Consider the following 17,778-nt stretch of genomic DNA (forward strand, 5'->3'; position numbering starts at 1 on the left):
GTTGTTTTTATTTCTCTCCTCTCCTCCCTCCCCCCCCCCCCCCCCGGTTACTTTTTTGCTTCTATTATTCCTTGCCTCACTTGATATTATTGGTTGTTTGTAGTTTTCATTCATCTCCAGGGATCTGTTGCTGGAACTGGTTGGGATTAGCGGTGGTTTTATTGGAGTTTTCTCCTCATATAAATAGTCTCTTCCCCTCTTCTACTTCATTCTCTCTTTTCTCCCTTACTTTTTCTCCCCTCCCTTTTCCCAATTTCATTTTTGCACACATTTTTTTCTTTTCTTTTTTCTCTTTTATCTTTTTCTCTTCTTTCTTCCTTATCCCCTAATTCTCTTTGCTCAGGTGGTCAGCTTTATTTGGGCTTATTAATATTGTGAATACATTTGTGTTCAGTGCCTGGTACGTTGTGCCTTGTTGTGTTGTATTTTGTGCCTATAAATCAATGCAGAAGATCCAAGCAACAACAGCCTCCTGAGCACCACACGCTCTGTCTGAGGAAGAGCAGCTGTGTGTGAAGCCTCCGCTCACCAGCAAGAAGCGCCACCACAGCTGTGAACAGCACCCACCACAGGAGCTGCTGCCAACTGAGGAGCAGGTGCTACCACAACCACCTGAGGAGCAACAGCAGCCTGAGGAGCCACTGCTACCCAGGGAACAGCCACTGAACGACTCAACATCTAGATATGTTGGTGAGATCAAACATGGGTAGACAAAGAAACCTCCAAAGGAAAGAGAAGGAGGACTCTCCAGAAAAGCAGCTAAGTGATACAGAGGCATGCAACATGACAGAAAAAGAATTCAGATTAAGGGTCCTAGAGTGCATAAACCGGATGGAGGAAAAAATCAACAACTTATGCAAGAAGCAAGAAGAAACAGATGAAAAAATCAACAACTATATAAGAATCAAAAAGAAATGGATTAAAAAAATCAATAACTTAGGTAAGATCCAAGATGAAATGAAGAGTGATATAGCTGCAATAGAAAACACCATGGAAAGTTTCAACAGTAGACTAGGAGAAGCGGAGGAAAGAATTAGTGAATTAGAAGAAAAGGAAGCAAAACACACCCAAACTGAACTGTAATTGGAGAAAAAAAATAAAAGACAGGAGGACAGCCTAAGGGAGCTATGGGACAACATGAAACGAAACAACATACGAATAATACGGGTGCCAGAACAACAGAAAGAGGAACAAGGATTAGAAAACCTATTCGAAGAAATAATATCAGAAAACTTCCCTGAGGTGGAGAAGGAAAAAGTCACACAAGCACAGAGAGTCCAAAACAAGGTGAACCCGAAAAGACCGAAACCAAGACACATCATAATTGCCATGGCAAATGTTCAGGACAAAGAGAGAATCTTACAGGCTGCAAGGAAGAGATGGAAAGTTACATACAAGGGATCTCCCATTAGATTATCAAATGATTTCTCAATAGAAACACATCAGGCCAGAAAAGAATGGACAGAAATTTACAAAGTGATGCAAAGCAAAGGACTGAATCCAAGAATACTCTATCCAGCAAGGCTATCGTTCAAAATTGAAAGGGAAATAAGAAGCTTCACGGACAAAAAAAGGCTAAGGAAGTTTATCACCACCAAGCCAGCAATGCAAGAAATGTTAAAGGGACTGGTGTAAAAAGAAGAAGAAAAAAAAAGCTAAGAAAGAAAACTAGCACAGAAAATAGAAATGGCTACAAACAAGTACCTTTGAATAATAACTTTAAACGTAAATGGACTAAATCAGGGATGGGCAAACTTTTTGACTCAAAGGCCACAATGAGTTCTTAAACTGGACCGGAGGGCCAGAACAAAAGCATGGATGGAGTGTTTGTGTGAACTAATATAAATTCAAAGTAAACATCATTACATAATAGGGTACGGTCTTTTTTTTTTTTTTTAGTTTTATTCATTTCAAATGGGCCAGATCTGGCCAGTGGGCCGTAGTTTGCCCACGGCTGGACTAAACGCTCTAACCAAAAGACATCAAGTGGCTGAATGGATAAAAAAACATGACTCATACATTTGCTGTCTACAAGAGACCCACCTCATTAGAAGGGACTCACACAGACAGAAAGTGAAGAGATGGAAAAATATCTTTCAGGCAAATGGAAATGAAAAAAAAGCTGGGGTAGCAACACTTATATCGGACAAAATAGACCTCAAAGTGAAGGCCATAACAAGAGATAAGGAAGGCCACTTCATAATACTAAAGGGATCAATACAACAAGAAGATGTAACCGTGAGAAACAGATATGCACCCAGTGCAGGAGCACCAAAATACATAAAAAAAAAAAAAAACTCCTGGAAGATAACAAGGGAGAGATCGACAACAGGACAATCATAGCAGGGGACTTTAAAACATCACTGTCATCACTGGATAAATCCTCTAGACAAAAAGTCAGATAAGAAACAGCAATCCTAAATGACTCACTAGATCAGATGGACTTAATTGACATCTTCAGAACATTTCACCTCAAAGCCACAGAATATACATTCTTCTCAAGAGCTTATGGGACAGATTCAAAAATAGACCACATATTGGGTCACAAACAAAGTCTCCCCAAATTCAAGAAGATTGAAATCATATCAAGCAACTTTTCAGACCACGATGGCATAATATTAGAAATAAACTACAATAAAAACAACCCAAAATACTCAAACACTTGGAAGCTGAATAGCATGTTATTAAATATTGATTGGGTCACCAATGAGATCAAAGAAGAAATTAAAAACATCCTGGAAACTAATGACAATGAAAACACAACAATCCAAAACCTATGGGACACAATGAAAGCAGTCCTGAGAGGGAAGTTTATAGCTCTACAGGCCTATCTCAAAAAACGAGAAAACATGGTAGTAAATCATTTAACTCTACATCTCAAAGAACTCGAGAGAGCAACAAGAAAAGCCCAGAGTGAGCAGAAGGAAGGAGATAATAATGATTAGAGCAGAAACAAATGACATATAGACCAAAAAAACAATACATAAAATCAATGAAACCAAGAGCTGGTTCTTTGAAATGATAAACAAGATTGATGAAACTCTAGCCAGGCTCACCAAGAAGCAAAGATAGAGGACTCAAATAAACAAAATCAGAAACGATAGAGGCGAAATAGCAACAGACCCCACAGAAATACAAATGATTGTTAAAAAATACTATGTACAACTCTACTCCAACAAACTAGACAACCTGGAGGAAATGGACAAATTCCTAGAAAAATACAACATTCCAAAACTCAATCAGGAAGAATCTAAAAATCTCAACAGGCCAATAACTATAGAAGAAATTGAAGCGGTCATCAAAAAGCTTCCAGCAAACAAAAGCCCACTACCAGACAGCTTCAAGGGGAGTTTTACCTAACATTCAAGGAAGAACTAAAACCTATCCTCCTCAGACTACTACAAAAAATACAAGAGGAAGGAACACTTCCAAGCTCATTCTATGAAGCCAGCATCACCCTAATACCAAAATCAGGTAAAGACAACACATTGAAAGAGAATTACAGGCCAATATCCCTCATGAACATAGATGCCAAAATCCTCAACAAAATCTTAGCAAATCGGATCCAGCAGTACATCAGAAATATCATACACCATGACTAAGTAGGATTTATCCCAGGGAGGCAAGGATGGTACAATATCCGCAAATCAATAAACGTGATACATCACAAAATCAAATTGAAAGAAAAAAACCACATAGTCATATCAATTGATGCAGAAAAAGCATTTGACAAAATCCAACACCCATTTTTGATAAAAACTCTCAGCAAGGTGGGAATAGAAGGATCACACTTCAACATAATAAAAGCCATATATGACAAACACACAGCCAACATCATACTCAATGGAAAAAAACTAACACCATTTCCCCTAAGAACAGGAACAAGACAGGGATGAGCACTCTCACCACTCCTGTTCAACATAGTACTGGAAGTATTAGCCATTGTAATTACACAAGAAGAAGAAATAAAAGGCATCAAAGTTGGAAAAGAAGAAGTAAAACTGTCCTTATTGGCAGATAACATGATACTATACCTTCAAAACCCAAAAGACTCCATCAAAAAACTACTAGACTTAATACATGAATTTGGCAATGTAGCAGGATACAAAATTAACGCCAAGAAATCTATGGAATTTATATACACCAATAGTGAATGTGCAGAAAGAGGGACTAAAAAAACAATCCCATTTACCATCGCACCAAAAATTTAAGATACCTAGGAATAAACTTAACTAAAGAGGTAAAAGACCTCTACTCAGAAAACTACAGGGCATTGAAAAAAGAGATAGAGGAAGACATAAACAGATGGAAGAACATACTGTGTTCATGGATTGGTAGAATCTACATTAAAATGTCCATACTACCCAAAGCAATCTAGAAATTCAACGCACTTCCCATTAAAATACCAACGGCATTTTTCACAGACCTAGAATGAACTCTCCAAAAATTCATCTGGAATAAAAAAAGACCCTGAATAGCTGCAGCGATCCTGAGAAAGAACAAAGTAGGTGGGATCTCAATACCAGATATCAAGCTGTATTACAAAGCCACTTTCCTCAAAACTGCCTGGTACTGGCACATAAACAGACATATAGATCAATGGAATAGAATAGAGAGCCCAGAAATCGGCCGCAACCAATATGCTCAATTAATATTTGACAAAGGAGGCAAGAACATATGATGGAGTCAAGATAGTCTCTTCAATAAATGGTGTTGGGAAAAATTGGACAGATACATGCATGAAAATGAAACTAGACCACCAACTTACACCATACACAAAAATAAACTCAAAATGGATAAAGGACTTAAATGTAAGACGGGAAACCATAAAAATTCTAGAAGAATCCAAAGGCAACAAAATCTCGGACATATGCCGAAGCAATTTCTTCACTGATACAGCTCCTAGGGCACTTGAAACTAAAGAGAAAAAGAACAAATGGGACTACATCAAAATAAAAAGCTTCTGCACAGCAAAAGAAACCATCAACAAAACAATAAGAAAGCCCACTGTGTGGGAAAAAATATTTGCCAATGTTATATCTGACAAGGGCCTAATGTCCAAAATTTATAGGGAACTCATACAACTTAACCAAAGGAAGATAAACAATCCAATCAAAAAATGGGCAAAGGACCTAAATAGACACCTTTCAAAAGAGGACATTCAGAAAGCCAAGAGACATATGAAAACTTGCTCAAAGTCACTAATCATCCAAGAGATGCAAATCAAAACAACAATGAGGTACCATCTCACACCTGTCAGACTGGCTATCATCAACAAATCAACAAATGACAAGTGCTGGAGAAGATGTGGAGAAAAGGGAACACTCTTGCACTGCTGGTGGGAATGCAGACTGGTGTAGCCACTATGGAAGACAGTATGGAGTTTCCTCAAAAAAACTAAAAATGGAACTTCCATTTGACCCTGTGATCCCACTTCTAGGAATATATCCCAAGAAAGCAAGAACACCAATCAGAAAGAATTTATGCACCCATATGCTCATAGCAGCACAATTCACCATAGCTAAGATCTGGAAACAGCCTAAGTGCCCATCAGTAGAGGAATGGATTAGAAAACTGTGGTACATCTACACAATGGAATACTATGCTGCTGCAAAAAAAGAACGAATTCTTACCATTTGCAACAGCATGGATGGAACTGGAGAGCATTATGCTAAGTGAAATAAGCCAGTCAATGAAGGAAAAATACCACATGATCTCATTCTTTCATGGATAATAAAGACCATTATATACTTATGAACAAAAATAGATACAGAGGCAGAGCAGCCTCGAACAGACTGTCAAACTACAGCGGGAAGGCCGTGGAGGGTGGGGAGGCTGGAGCGGGGGTAAGAGATCAACCAAAGTACTTGTATGCATGCATATAAGCATAACCAATAGACAAAAGACACTGGGGGGTAGGGGTGGCCAGGGGATTGTCAAGGGTGGGGAGAAAAAAGGAGACATATGTAATACCCTTTGTAATACTTTAAGCAATAAAACTATTTTTAAAAAAAAGAAAAAGAAAAGAAAAAAGAAAAACCAGGCGATGGTTTGAAGAAGTGAAGAGACACTGTTTTAATTACACTGGCGGAAGTAATTTTCAAATCAGAGTACCGAAACATGCAGTGGCTTTCATTTTATATATCCTTGTGGTCTTTGTCCCACAAATATGGATTATGCTTCTGGTCCTTTTCTCGGGTTTGTAAGAGGTCCTCAGGTGTTGGGGGTCTCCAGACCATATCTGATGGCCTGGCCTGGTGACAGTGATAACAACCCTCCCTCTGGGCAGTGCACTGTTAACAGGTTTATGGCCTCTGTAACAGATCCTGCAAGACCAGTTTCTGGGAAGGAGGTAATGACTTAATTATAGGTTAGCTTGCTGGCATGGATTCTACTTGCTAGCCCCCCAAATATCAGGATTACATTTGAATTAACCCTTTTTAACCTTCTCAGTGAAAATGAGACTTTTTAATAGCACTCTCAGGAATGGGTGTCCATTTTACAGGATCACCAGGTGTCTCCCCACCCCTACATTTTGTTTGCTCTGGGAAAATTTAGTAAGTGGTCTGGGCACCCAGGTTTCTTTTCTTATAAATTAAATTAAATTACATTACTTTAAATTAAATTAAAGGCATGTTTAATAAGCTAACAATAAACACATTAAACCAAACAAAAATGACAGATCAACAAACATATAGATAAGACTTAATAAATCACAGTTCTTTTCCTGGAAATTTCTCTCCATAGCATTGACTAGCCTTTTAAAATTATTTTAGCTAAACTCTGCCTGCCCCAAGGTATCATATGGTAATTTTCACACAAAGCATCAGAGAGTTCCCCTGCTAGAGTGTTAACAGCTCCACCCTTTCTAGATGCCAAGTCTTTCCACACTAGAGGTGGAGAATCTGGTTGCTTTTTAGTAATTACTGACTTTTGATCCCCAATACGAATTAAGCATTTTGCAATTTGAACAAGACCCCACATAGTAAAATATGGTAATGGCACTCTTTTTCCTTGAACCTGATTTAAAATAGTATCGTTTGACATTTGAATTTCTTTATCCTTGAGCATGGAAGCTAAAAATTTACAATGATATTTTTACCTTTTGGTTGAATCCTTCCCCATTGTGGCCTGGCTTGAAAAAGACATCCTTGCCCTTTTTGGATCACAACTGCCAAAGCTGGTACGAGCTTTTTGCACAGTGAATCTCCCCACTGAATTTTCGGTGACCCACACCTTTACTGGTGACCCCCACCTTTACCAGTGGTCCTCTTCCTTCGCTCAGGTGAATAATCTACTTCTCCAGATGTCCCTTATTGAGACGCCATAAATGCCGCAGTCTTTCGCAGCAAGTGTTCAGGAATCTGGAGAAGGGCTGCGCATAAATAAATAGAGACCAGACAAGAAATATGAATTTGGAAGGCATTGGGGGAGCTAGATGGAAAGTTTTCTCCGAATGTCTGGAACCCACAGAATTTTATTCACACATTTTGCCCTTTAGCAAAGCAGATATGCATATCAAAGATAAGATTTGGTAAACAATAAAGGACCATCAGGTTAGGGGAATTTCCCTCAGCTGTTTGGCAACAGGTAATAATATGCAACTCTTCAACCCTGCTGAAAATGTCCATCAGCTATCTGATGAACTTCTTGCATTTATTATGCTAACTAGTGTACTTAGCCTCCAGCTGGGGAGCACACAAGACTTGGTTGGAAAGTTTGTATGAAAGACATTCTGAGAAAAGGCAAGTGTGTGGAAGGCCGCCTATACTGTTTATTGAAATTCTGATTTAGGGGATTGTCAAAAGTGGTGGCACTAATTATCCCTTGACCTTTCCAAACAAGTATGTGCATGTGGCCACTCCCAGTGTTTACTGGAATCCTTATACTTAATCCCTGGATGCCCTTGCCTAGAGGACAATGTAAACACATATGTCCTCTCAAGATAACTCACCCAACTGATTGTATCTAAAGATAAAAATTCCAATTAAAGCCTAATGAGGCAGGCAATTGAGGCTGCCTGGCTTCTTTGGCCAGGCCTTCCCTTAGCCTCTCTTTCATAGCAAACGTTGTGTTGGAGTAATCCATTCATCCTTTGCTCAGGGTCTGCTGGTCAGCCCTGGCAATTGTGATCTGAAGATTCTTGATATGATTTCTATCTTCTTGAATTTGAAGAGACTTTGCCTGTATCCTAATATGTGGTCTGTCTTTGAAAATTTCTCATGTTCACTTGAAAAGATTGTATATTATGTAGCTTTGGGGTGAAATGTTCTGAAGATGTCAATAAATTCCATCAAATCTAGTGAGTCATTTAGGTTTCCTGTTTCTTTGCTGATTTTTTGTTTAGAGGATTTATCCAGTGGTGTCAATGGATTATTAAAGTCCCCTACTATGATTGCATTGCTGTCAATCTCTCCCTTGATATCATCCGGACATTTTTAAATGTATTTGTGTGCTCCTCTATTGGGTGCATATATGTTTACTAGAGTTATATCTTCTTCTTGAATTGCTCCTTTTAGTATTATGAAGTGGCCCTCCTTATCTCATGTTATGGCCTTAACTTTGAGGTCTATTTTGTCAGATACAAGTATTGTGAGTCTTTTTGGGTTCATTTTGTTTGGGAGTCTGTGTGCTTTTTGGACTTCTGTGGCTTTTTCTTCCCAATATTATGGAAATTTTCTGTCATTTCTTCAAACAGGTTTTTCATTCCTTGCAGTGCTTCCTCTCCTCTGGAACTGCTATTATTTGGATTTTGTTTTTTTTCATGTTGTCCCACAGCTCCCATATGCTCTCCTTGTGTTTTTTAAGTTTTCTTTCCAGTTGCTGCTGTGGTTGGGTGTTTTTTTGTTTGTTTGTTTTTGTTTTTTTCTACCTTGTCTTCTAACTTGCTAATGTGGTCCTCAGCTTCTTCTAATTTACTGTTGATACTTTCCATTCTGTTTTTTATTGCAGCTATGTCATTCTTCATTTCATCTCGATTCCTCTTCATTACCTGTTGATTCTTACACATGTTGTTGAATTTGTCTTCCATTCTTTTCAGTGTCATTATAACCATTGCTCTAAACTCTTTCTCTGACAAATTGCTTGCCTCCATGTTTATTTTTTTTTCTGGTCTTTCCTCCTATTCTCTCAAATGGGGGTTGTTTCTTTGTCTCCCCATATTTGTTGTTCCTTTTCTATGAATTAGATTAAACTGTTATGCCACCCAGATTTTTTTAGTTTGTCTTATATAATAGATGTTTTATGGGACCCATTGGTGGAATCTCTCTGGTCTTCTGGGCTGGGTAAACTAGGGATGCACCTTACTTGGGATAATTGAGTTCTCTTGGTGTACTTGGGTCTTTAGTGTGATTGTCCCATTTGTGAAAGTAGTGCCCTCTCAGGGTGTCTGGTTATGTGGCTTGCTCTCTACCACATTGACCAAACAGCACAAAATACAAGACATGACACAAAGGGAACAAAACACGAATGTACTCACAACACCGATAAACCCAAAATGAGTGACCACCAGAGGAAAGAGAATTAGGAGAGAGAAAAGAGAGCAAAAATGATACTGAGAAAAGAAAAAAAAATGGTAAGAGAGAAAAGGAAAATGAAGAAAAAAATATATGGGGAAAAAACACCACAGAACAAAAAAGTAAACCAAAAAATGCAAGCAACAAACACCTAGAAAACAGGGGGGTTGGGAAGAATCTATAGAGGCTGAGCTTATATACAGAAAGTAAGGTTAGGAATTGAATAAATAAGGGGAGGACCTTGGTTCAGTATAGAGGAGTTAGAAAGAGAATGAATGGATAAGAAACAAAATTAAAATAAATAAATAAGAAAATAAAATAACAACCTATATATATAAAAAGCTAATATGCTAAGTGTCAGACCGTCCAACTGGTCTCTATGATGTGCACTGACTACCACGGGGCAGACACTCAATGCAGTAGGTGCTGTGACGATACTGACCATTTACAGAGAAATGGCACCATGGACAAAGCAACACTTGGCTTCCCCCAAGTGGGACATGGGCCCCACCACCAACCCAGAGTGACACCCCACCAAATCGCAGCTGACACTGCCAAGGCCCTGTTGAGAAAAATGCAGCCCACAGCCTAGCGCAGCCCAGAAATGGTTGCTGTGGGCACCATTTAATGACATCACATAGCAACTTCCGGCTTCCTCCCCCTTGTAACTAGCTTCCTTGAAGTTTCTTCAGCTCAGGAACATGACTTGCTTTATAGCCAGGTTCAAACATTTTACACTTTAACCAAATGTCTGTGACACATTTTCCCATGCCTCATCTCATTTGATCCTCACAGAAGTCCTGGAGTAGGAGACTCAGTAGAATCCTATTTTATTTTCATTAGCCAGCAAACGAGATTTAGAAAGCTTAGAAACTGAAAAATAGTAAGAAATGGTGACCTTGAAAATGACTTCAGGTTTTCTCACTGCACAGTATATAGTCAAACACTGCTACAGTTAAATATTTTACCCTTTTTTCTTCATGCATAATCTACATTAATAATCTGCTTTGTGTTGATATTTACTGCTGTGTTGCTGACAATTACCTGAAAGAGAAGTTGGAGTGCTTCACTGGGCTGGAAAAAGTTTGGCTAAATCAGAAAGCAGATCTAATTAAGCAAGTTTATTTTACATATATAAAAGGCTAAGTTGACTCACACATGCACAATACAGTATAAAGCTCTCGCTGGTGCCAATCGCACTCGTGTTTTTCAATCTGTCATCGTTGATCGTGAATTTGATTGATACTTTTATTATATAGAAAGGGCGAATAGCAATATTAAAATATTTCTTCTAATTAATTTTCTTTCAATGTTCATTGAATCTGTGCACCAGGCCACTAGTGAAAAAATAAAAGTAGAATGAAGAAAAAATAATGCAAAATAAATAAATAAATAAAAACAGAAAATAAGGAAAAAAATTTTTAACAAATAAAAGATAAAAAAATAAATTCATTAAATTAAAAAGTAAAGTGTCATTAGTTTTTGCCGAGTTTTAATGGCCCAAGGGGGCTGGTTTAAGATCTCACTCTTTGTTCTGTCTGACACTTCTCAGTTTCCTCTTCGGTAGTCAGCACCATGTTGCAGTTCCAAGTGATTCACTGCTCCTCTCTTCGTGTCTATCTCCACAGTCTTGACTGCAAGCAGGCGGGACCAATCTGCCCACTTACCCTGTCTGCCTGCTCTCAATCTTAATCTCTCAAGTGGCTCTTTCTGACAGGACTATACATAGGGAGGGTGCTGCCTTGAGGCTGCTGGAAGCAGATGACTCTTCAAGAAAAAAAATGGCTGCATAGGTCCAGAGGGTTAGGAATGTCCCAGTGCCAGACTCCTGGTCACCTCTCCCTGACCTGTCTCCACAGCCTCTTCCCAGACTCCATAAGTTCGCACTCCACCTGAACCTCAGCCCCAGGTGAGTGTTTATATTTGCAAGGTCCTAGGAACTGGGTTTAGCAAATAAAAGCAAAGACCAGAGGCAAAACAACTGTATGACTGCTAGTTTCTCTTTCCCCTGGCACCATGTGGCTCAGGCAGTTCTTGAGGCTGCCCCTCTGGGCTCAGCTTCTCGCAGCTGTGGACTTAGATCTAAAGTCTCCTGCTACCAGTAGCCCTGTGGACTTCCTTCCCACTGTCAGATGCTACGCCTGTCCCCAAGGGACACAGATTTGGTGCTGTGCAGCTTCCTTCTGACCCTCTCAGCTCGGTGGTCTTACTACATTCTCCACCTCAGATTCCCAATCCTACCGTTCTCCAGGTGTCCTCTGCTCTTCTCAGCTGTGAATCCTCTCACCAGTTGTGTCTTCTTCACCAATTCCAGGTGGATGTTATTTGATTTAGATGCTTCTTCTATCTACTCCAGGATAAGGCTCAGGACATGTCTACCTATATGGCTGCCATTTTTTCTCTCCAGTCCTCAAAAGCGGTTTTTTTTTTTTCTAATAATTTTTCCTATATTATATCTTTATTGGCCATGTTGGCTGATTATTTATGGCATGCACTAAATCAAACTTGTTAGTAAGGACTATCAATGGACTAGATTATTCTTCTAAAAGGTGTATAGGTTGTACTGCATACATAGAAGACCTGAAAGAATCAAGTATCAACTATTTTCTTACCTTTCCCAGTTAATTGTTTCTGAAGACCTAATTATAAGAAGTCATGCTTTAGGTTCTTGAGAGTGTGGTTGCAAAGCTAATGCTCAAATATATTTACAGTGTGGCTCATGCTGCATACGGTTCCCATGTTCTACTCTAGAAACAAAAACTATTCTTCAGTGGAAAACTGTTGTCAATCTTCCAGGCTGTCTTCCAATAACTCTGACTTGTTGTCTTTGATCTATTTTGAAGGGGTTGAGAAACTAGATAAATGGCAAATATGCAAACTGTCTTGTCCAGGGGACTTTTCTGTCTTCTGTGTATAAACCAGGTTTGCCACAGCCCCTATTTACAATTTTTTTTTTTTCAGGGGAGAGAGAAAGAGAAAAACACCAATTGGTTGCCTCCCATAAGTGCCCCACTGGACTAAGGATTGAACCCATAACCTTTCGGTGCATGGGACAAATGAACCACACTGGCCAGGGACCCATTTACATTTGAATTCCTTTACTCCTTATAAGTTTGTACATCTTGAATTTTCTTTGAACTGATTAACTTCTGTCTGTGTTAAAAAAAAAAAAAAGTTGATTCTGATACTTATTAAAACAGCAAAGATTTTATTCTATTATAATAGACTAGAGGCCTGATGTACAAAAATTTGTGCACTGGCGGTGGGGGTGTCCCTCAACCCCACTTGTGCCCTCTCACAGTCTGGGACCCCTCAGGAGATAACAACCTGCTGGCTTAGGCCCACTCCCGGGTGGCAGAAGGCAGGCCCAATCCCTAGGTGCCTGCCCCGCAGTTCCTGGTCAGGCTCAGAGCAGGGCCGATTGGGGAGTTGGCGTGCTTCCCCTGTCATGCACAGAGCAGGGCGGATCAGGAGGTTGTGATGCCACCCTCAGTCACGCTCAGGGTAGGGACAATTGGGAGGTTGGGGTGCCGCCCCCTGTCACACTCAAGGCAGGGTCGATGGGGAGATTGGGGTGCTGCCCCCTGTCACCCACAGAGCAGGGCCAATCAGAGGGTTGGGGCACTCCCCCCTGTCACACTCAGGGCAGAGCCTATAGGGAGGTTGCAGCTCCACCCCATCACACACAGAGCAGGGCCCATGGGGGGGTTGGGGAGCTCCCCCCTGTCACACTCAGGACAGGGCCGATGGGGGGTTGGGGAGCTCCCCCCCCCCATCACACTCAGGGCAGGGCCGATGGGGAGGTTGCGGCTCCACCCCGTCATACACAGAGCAGGGCCCATTGGGGGGTAGGGGGGCCGCACCCTGTCACACACAGAGCAGGGCCAATCAGGAGGTTGGGGCTCCTTCCCCTTTCACGAACAGAGCAGAGCTGATAGGGAGGTTGTGGCCCCGCCCTCTGTCACACACAGAGCCACAGGGCAATCAGGGGGTTTGGGTGCTGCCCCCTGTAACGCTGCTCCAGGGGGCAGGAGGCCTCGTGGCTCCGCTGATCCCAGTGCTAAGAGGCCTCGCTGCTCCACTGATCCCGGTGCTGGGAGGCATATTACCATTTTACTATATAGGATAGAGGCCTGGTGCATGGGCGGGGGCTGGCTGGTTTGCCCTAAAGCAGCCGTGGGCAAACTACGGCCCGTGGGCTGGATCCAGCCTGTTTGAAATGAATAAAACAAAACAAAAAAAAGTCCGTACCCTTTTATGTAATGATGTTTACTTTGAATTTATATTAGTTCACACAAACACTCCATCCATGCTTTTGTTCCGGCCCTCCGGTCCAGTTTAAGAACCCATTGTGGCCCTTGAGTCAAAAAGTTTGCCCACCCCTGCCCTAAAGGATGTCCTGGATCAGGGTGGGGATCCCACTTGGGTGCCTGGCCTGCCTGGGTGAGGGGATGATGGCTGTTTGCAGCTGGTCACACCCCCTTCAGGGTGGGGCTCCCCACTGGGGTGCCTGGCCAGTCTGGGTGAGGGGCTGAGGGCCGTTTTCAGGCTGGCAGGTGACTGAAGCTCCCAGCCTCTTCTTTTTTCCTTTTTTTTTTAAATTCTGGGTTTTATTTACTTCTATGGCTGTCACTAGAGCTGAGAGTCAGCTTTAGCTCAGACCTCGGCTGCTGAAAGCAGGTTTCTGGACTTTGTTTACCTTCTGTATTTGAAACTTTGTTGCGACTCCAGCTTTGAGATCCCAGCTGACTGAAAGCAAGTTTCTGGGGTTTTGTTTAGCTTCTATATTTGTAACAATGTTTCTTAGAGAGCAGCTCAGAGCCCAGCACCAGCAGGCGGGGAACGTTGGCTTCCTCCGTCACTGGAGCAAGCAAGCCTCCTGTTTGTGTCAGTTGCCTGGCTGCCGGCCACCATCTTGGTTGGCAGTTAATTTGCATATCTCCCTGATTAGCCAATGGGAAGAGTAGCGAACTTACGGCTAATTACCATGTTTCTCTTTTATTAGATAGGATGTTAAGAATATTACTCTAGTGCATGGCCAGTGTGGTTCAGTGGTTGAGCATTGGCCCAGGAATCCAGAGGTCACCAGTTTAATTCCTGGTCAGTGCCGCAGTCTTTTTTGCAACAAGTGTTCATGAATCTGGAGAAGGGCTATGCATAAATGTATATATGAGACAAGATATATAAATTTGGAAGGCATTTTGGGGGAGCCAGATGGAAACCAGCTCTCTAGTGGAGTGGCTCTCTGGATGTCCGGACCCACAGCTTTTTATTCACACATTTTGCCCTTTAACAAAGCAGACATACATATCAAAGGTAAGGTTTGGTAAACAATAAAGGATTATCAGGTTAGCAGAATTGCCCTCAGCCATTAGGCTAGCAGCAGGGTAATATAATGCTGATATTCAGCCCTGCTGAATATCAATGCCCATCTGCCTTTTGAGGACTTTGCACATTTATTATGACCTGCTGGACTTAGCCACCAGCATATTCCCCTTTTGGATTTATAATAAATTTAACAAGAATGTATGCCATTTGCCGAGCTCGGGTCCTTTTAAGATTTAAAATTCTATGAAAAGGTTTGAGGTTTTTCCTATCCTTTAAAATTGCTGCCAGGCATCAAAGGAATCAGTCTGCAGTAAACTTCTTTCTGGGCCAACAGTCCTTTGAGTCCCCTTCCCAATCACTGTCCAACAGTTTTTTATGGGTTCCCTTCTCAATTACTGTCCACCAGTTTTTTATGGGTTCCCTTCTCAATAACTGTCCCCTGTGACATGACAGCAATGATACTCTAGTTCTGGATAGTGGACAAACGGTGATCAATGGCAATGCAGGTCTGACTTTCTTTGGCTTGGTCCCAGGCAACCTGTGCTGACATACAGTTGATGACTGCTAGCATGACAAGGTATCTTTACCATCCCCCATCTCTGGACTGTTTCTCCTCTGTCTCTTCAGCATATTGATTTGGGCCATTGCTATCTGTGGCTGAAGTAGTCTGGTCAGTTCCTCTCTCAGATGCATTGTTGTAGGAATCCACATGGGCTCAGAGGAGTTTTCTGGAAATATATAAGAATATCCTCGACCAAAGGTTAATAAAGGGACCTTTCTATACACTAGACCAAGGGTGGGCAAACTTTTTGACTCAAGGGCCACAATGGGTTCTTAAACTGGACCGGAGGGCCGGAACAAAAGCATGGATGGAGTGTTTGTGTGAACTAATATAAATTCAAAGTAAACATCATTACATAAAAGGGTACGGTCTTTTTTTTTTTTTTCGTTTTATTCATTTCAAATGGGCCGGATCCGGCCCGTGAGCCGTAGTTTGCCCATGGCTGCACTAGACTCTCAGGATCTTTTTATTTTGCCAAACTATTTTCCTTTGGCTTATTCTGACACCATGTGTGTCTTGCCATCAGTATTACAAGTGAATCAATTTCAAAGTGAAAAAATTTAAAGTAATTAAGGCTTGATGTAATTTACTTACAGGAGATTACTCCACTACCCCCCCCCCCCCCTTTTTGTTTTAAATTACAAGGAGGACATTTTTTTCTTGCTGTATAATGTTTTGGCTTTTGAAAACCTAGGAATGTAGCCTTGATAGCTTTTAATTCAATTCTTTGCACAGAAGTATGGCTGGTCTGAATTCATTGCATGATAAGCAGCTTTACTATGAGATAAACCATCAGTAAAAAAATAGTTAATGCTTTAGGGATAGGTTACTGCTTAGTACAATTAAGTTCTCCTGAATATTTATTTATTTCAATTTGCCAATTTAAATTAGTCTGAAAGAAGGCTTATTTTCTAACTTTATTTGTCCTTGGGTGTGGAAATAAATAATATTAGTTGAATTTCTGCTATCAGTCTTTGAGTATAACCACATAAGCTTTGTTTAGGGAAGCAAAATGAAAATTATTCACTTTTGTTTTGGAGGCCTAATACATTGACTTTTAATTACAGTTTTCTAGATATTTGAAGGAAATCTCCCTTTATTTCCTCCTAGTGTAATTTCTAGGCCACATTTAGTTTCTTTTTAAAAAAACACACAAAACAACACAACCTTTTTTCTTTCTTATAAACTGAGCAACACACGTGATTGCTTTTCAATGCTGGCTAATACTGCTATGCCTACATTTTAAGTGACTCTCTTTTTACTTATGGTGTCTTATTAATGGTCTGATTTAATGCTTGAATAATAACCTTCAGTTTACCCTGTAAATAGTAGCAAAAGAGACTTTAAAATTTCTCCTTTTTATTAAGCTTAAAATGTACTTTTAAACAGCATTCTTTTTGGCTAGCACTCATTTGCATACATATACAAATTTTTACATTGGCCTTTGTTAAAGCTGCTTATAAAAACATTGGCTTCTCATATAACTGAAATTACATGAGATCTTGATTATATTTTAAAAAGCTAATTTATTAAGTAATTAAAGTAGGCATCTTTATTGAAAAAGTAAACTAAGCAACCTTATATGTTTGATCTATGAAGTACAGATGCTGTCCCATCCCCCCAGCCTATATAAAAAGCAGACTGCTAGGGTTTTTTGTCTTAAAATTCTGTTGCTGAATCTTAAGAAATATGTAGCAACTTTGTCTTGCCTTCTCCTAGAGGTTGAAACTTTTATAACATTTAAAAATATATGTATATAAATAAAATATAATTATTAATTTTATTTGATAAAGCTTTCCATGTGGTTTCAAGTATATTTAATTGGCCTATTTCAGTTTTAAAATATTTCTTTTAAGAAGAGAGAATCAATCCTTGAATTGCTCCAGGGCCCCTGGAATGTCCCAAAAGCTATGTCTTGATTAGAATCTTGAAACTTAACTTGGAAAGATTATAAAATTTATATATATATATATATATATATATATATATATATATATCCCAAATATTATATTATATACTTTTTGTAATTATACTGAAAGATATCAATTAAATTTAAACTAGTTTTTATTTTAAAAATTTGGTTCAGACTATAGAATTAATCCTTCTTTTTAAATTAGACCATATAAAATATTATATTTTAGGTTGAAATTTTACCATACATAGTCCACATAAAGACTAAAATGTATTTTGAACTACTAAATTCTCTAGAGAAAATACAAGAATTATTTTCTCAAAAATAAATTTCTATACTTTATGTATTTTGTTACCACAACTATATAATTTCTCCCAACTCAATTTGAACTTTAAACTCTTAGAAGCCTTAAATTTTAGCTGGCAAGCTAAATACTTAGCATTTCTTAGATTAGTAATAAC

This window comes from Myotis daubentonii, chromosome 2, assembly GCF_963259705.1.
Source record: "Myotis daubentonii chromosome 2, mMyoDau2.1, whole genome shotgun sequence".
NCBI lineage: Eukaryota > Metazoa > Chordata > Mammalia > Chiroptera > Vespertilionidae > Myotis > Myotis daubentonii.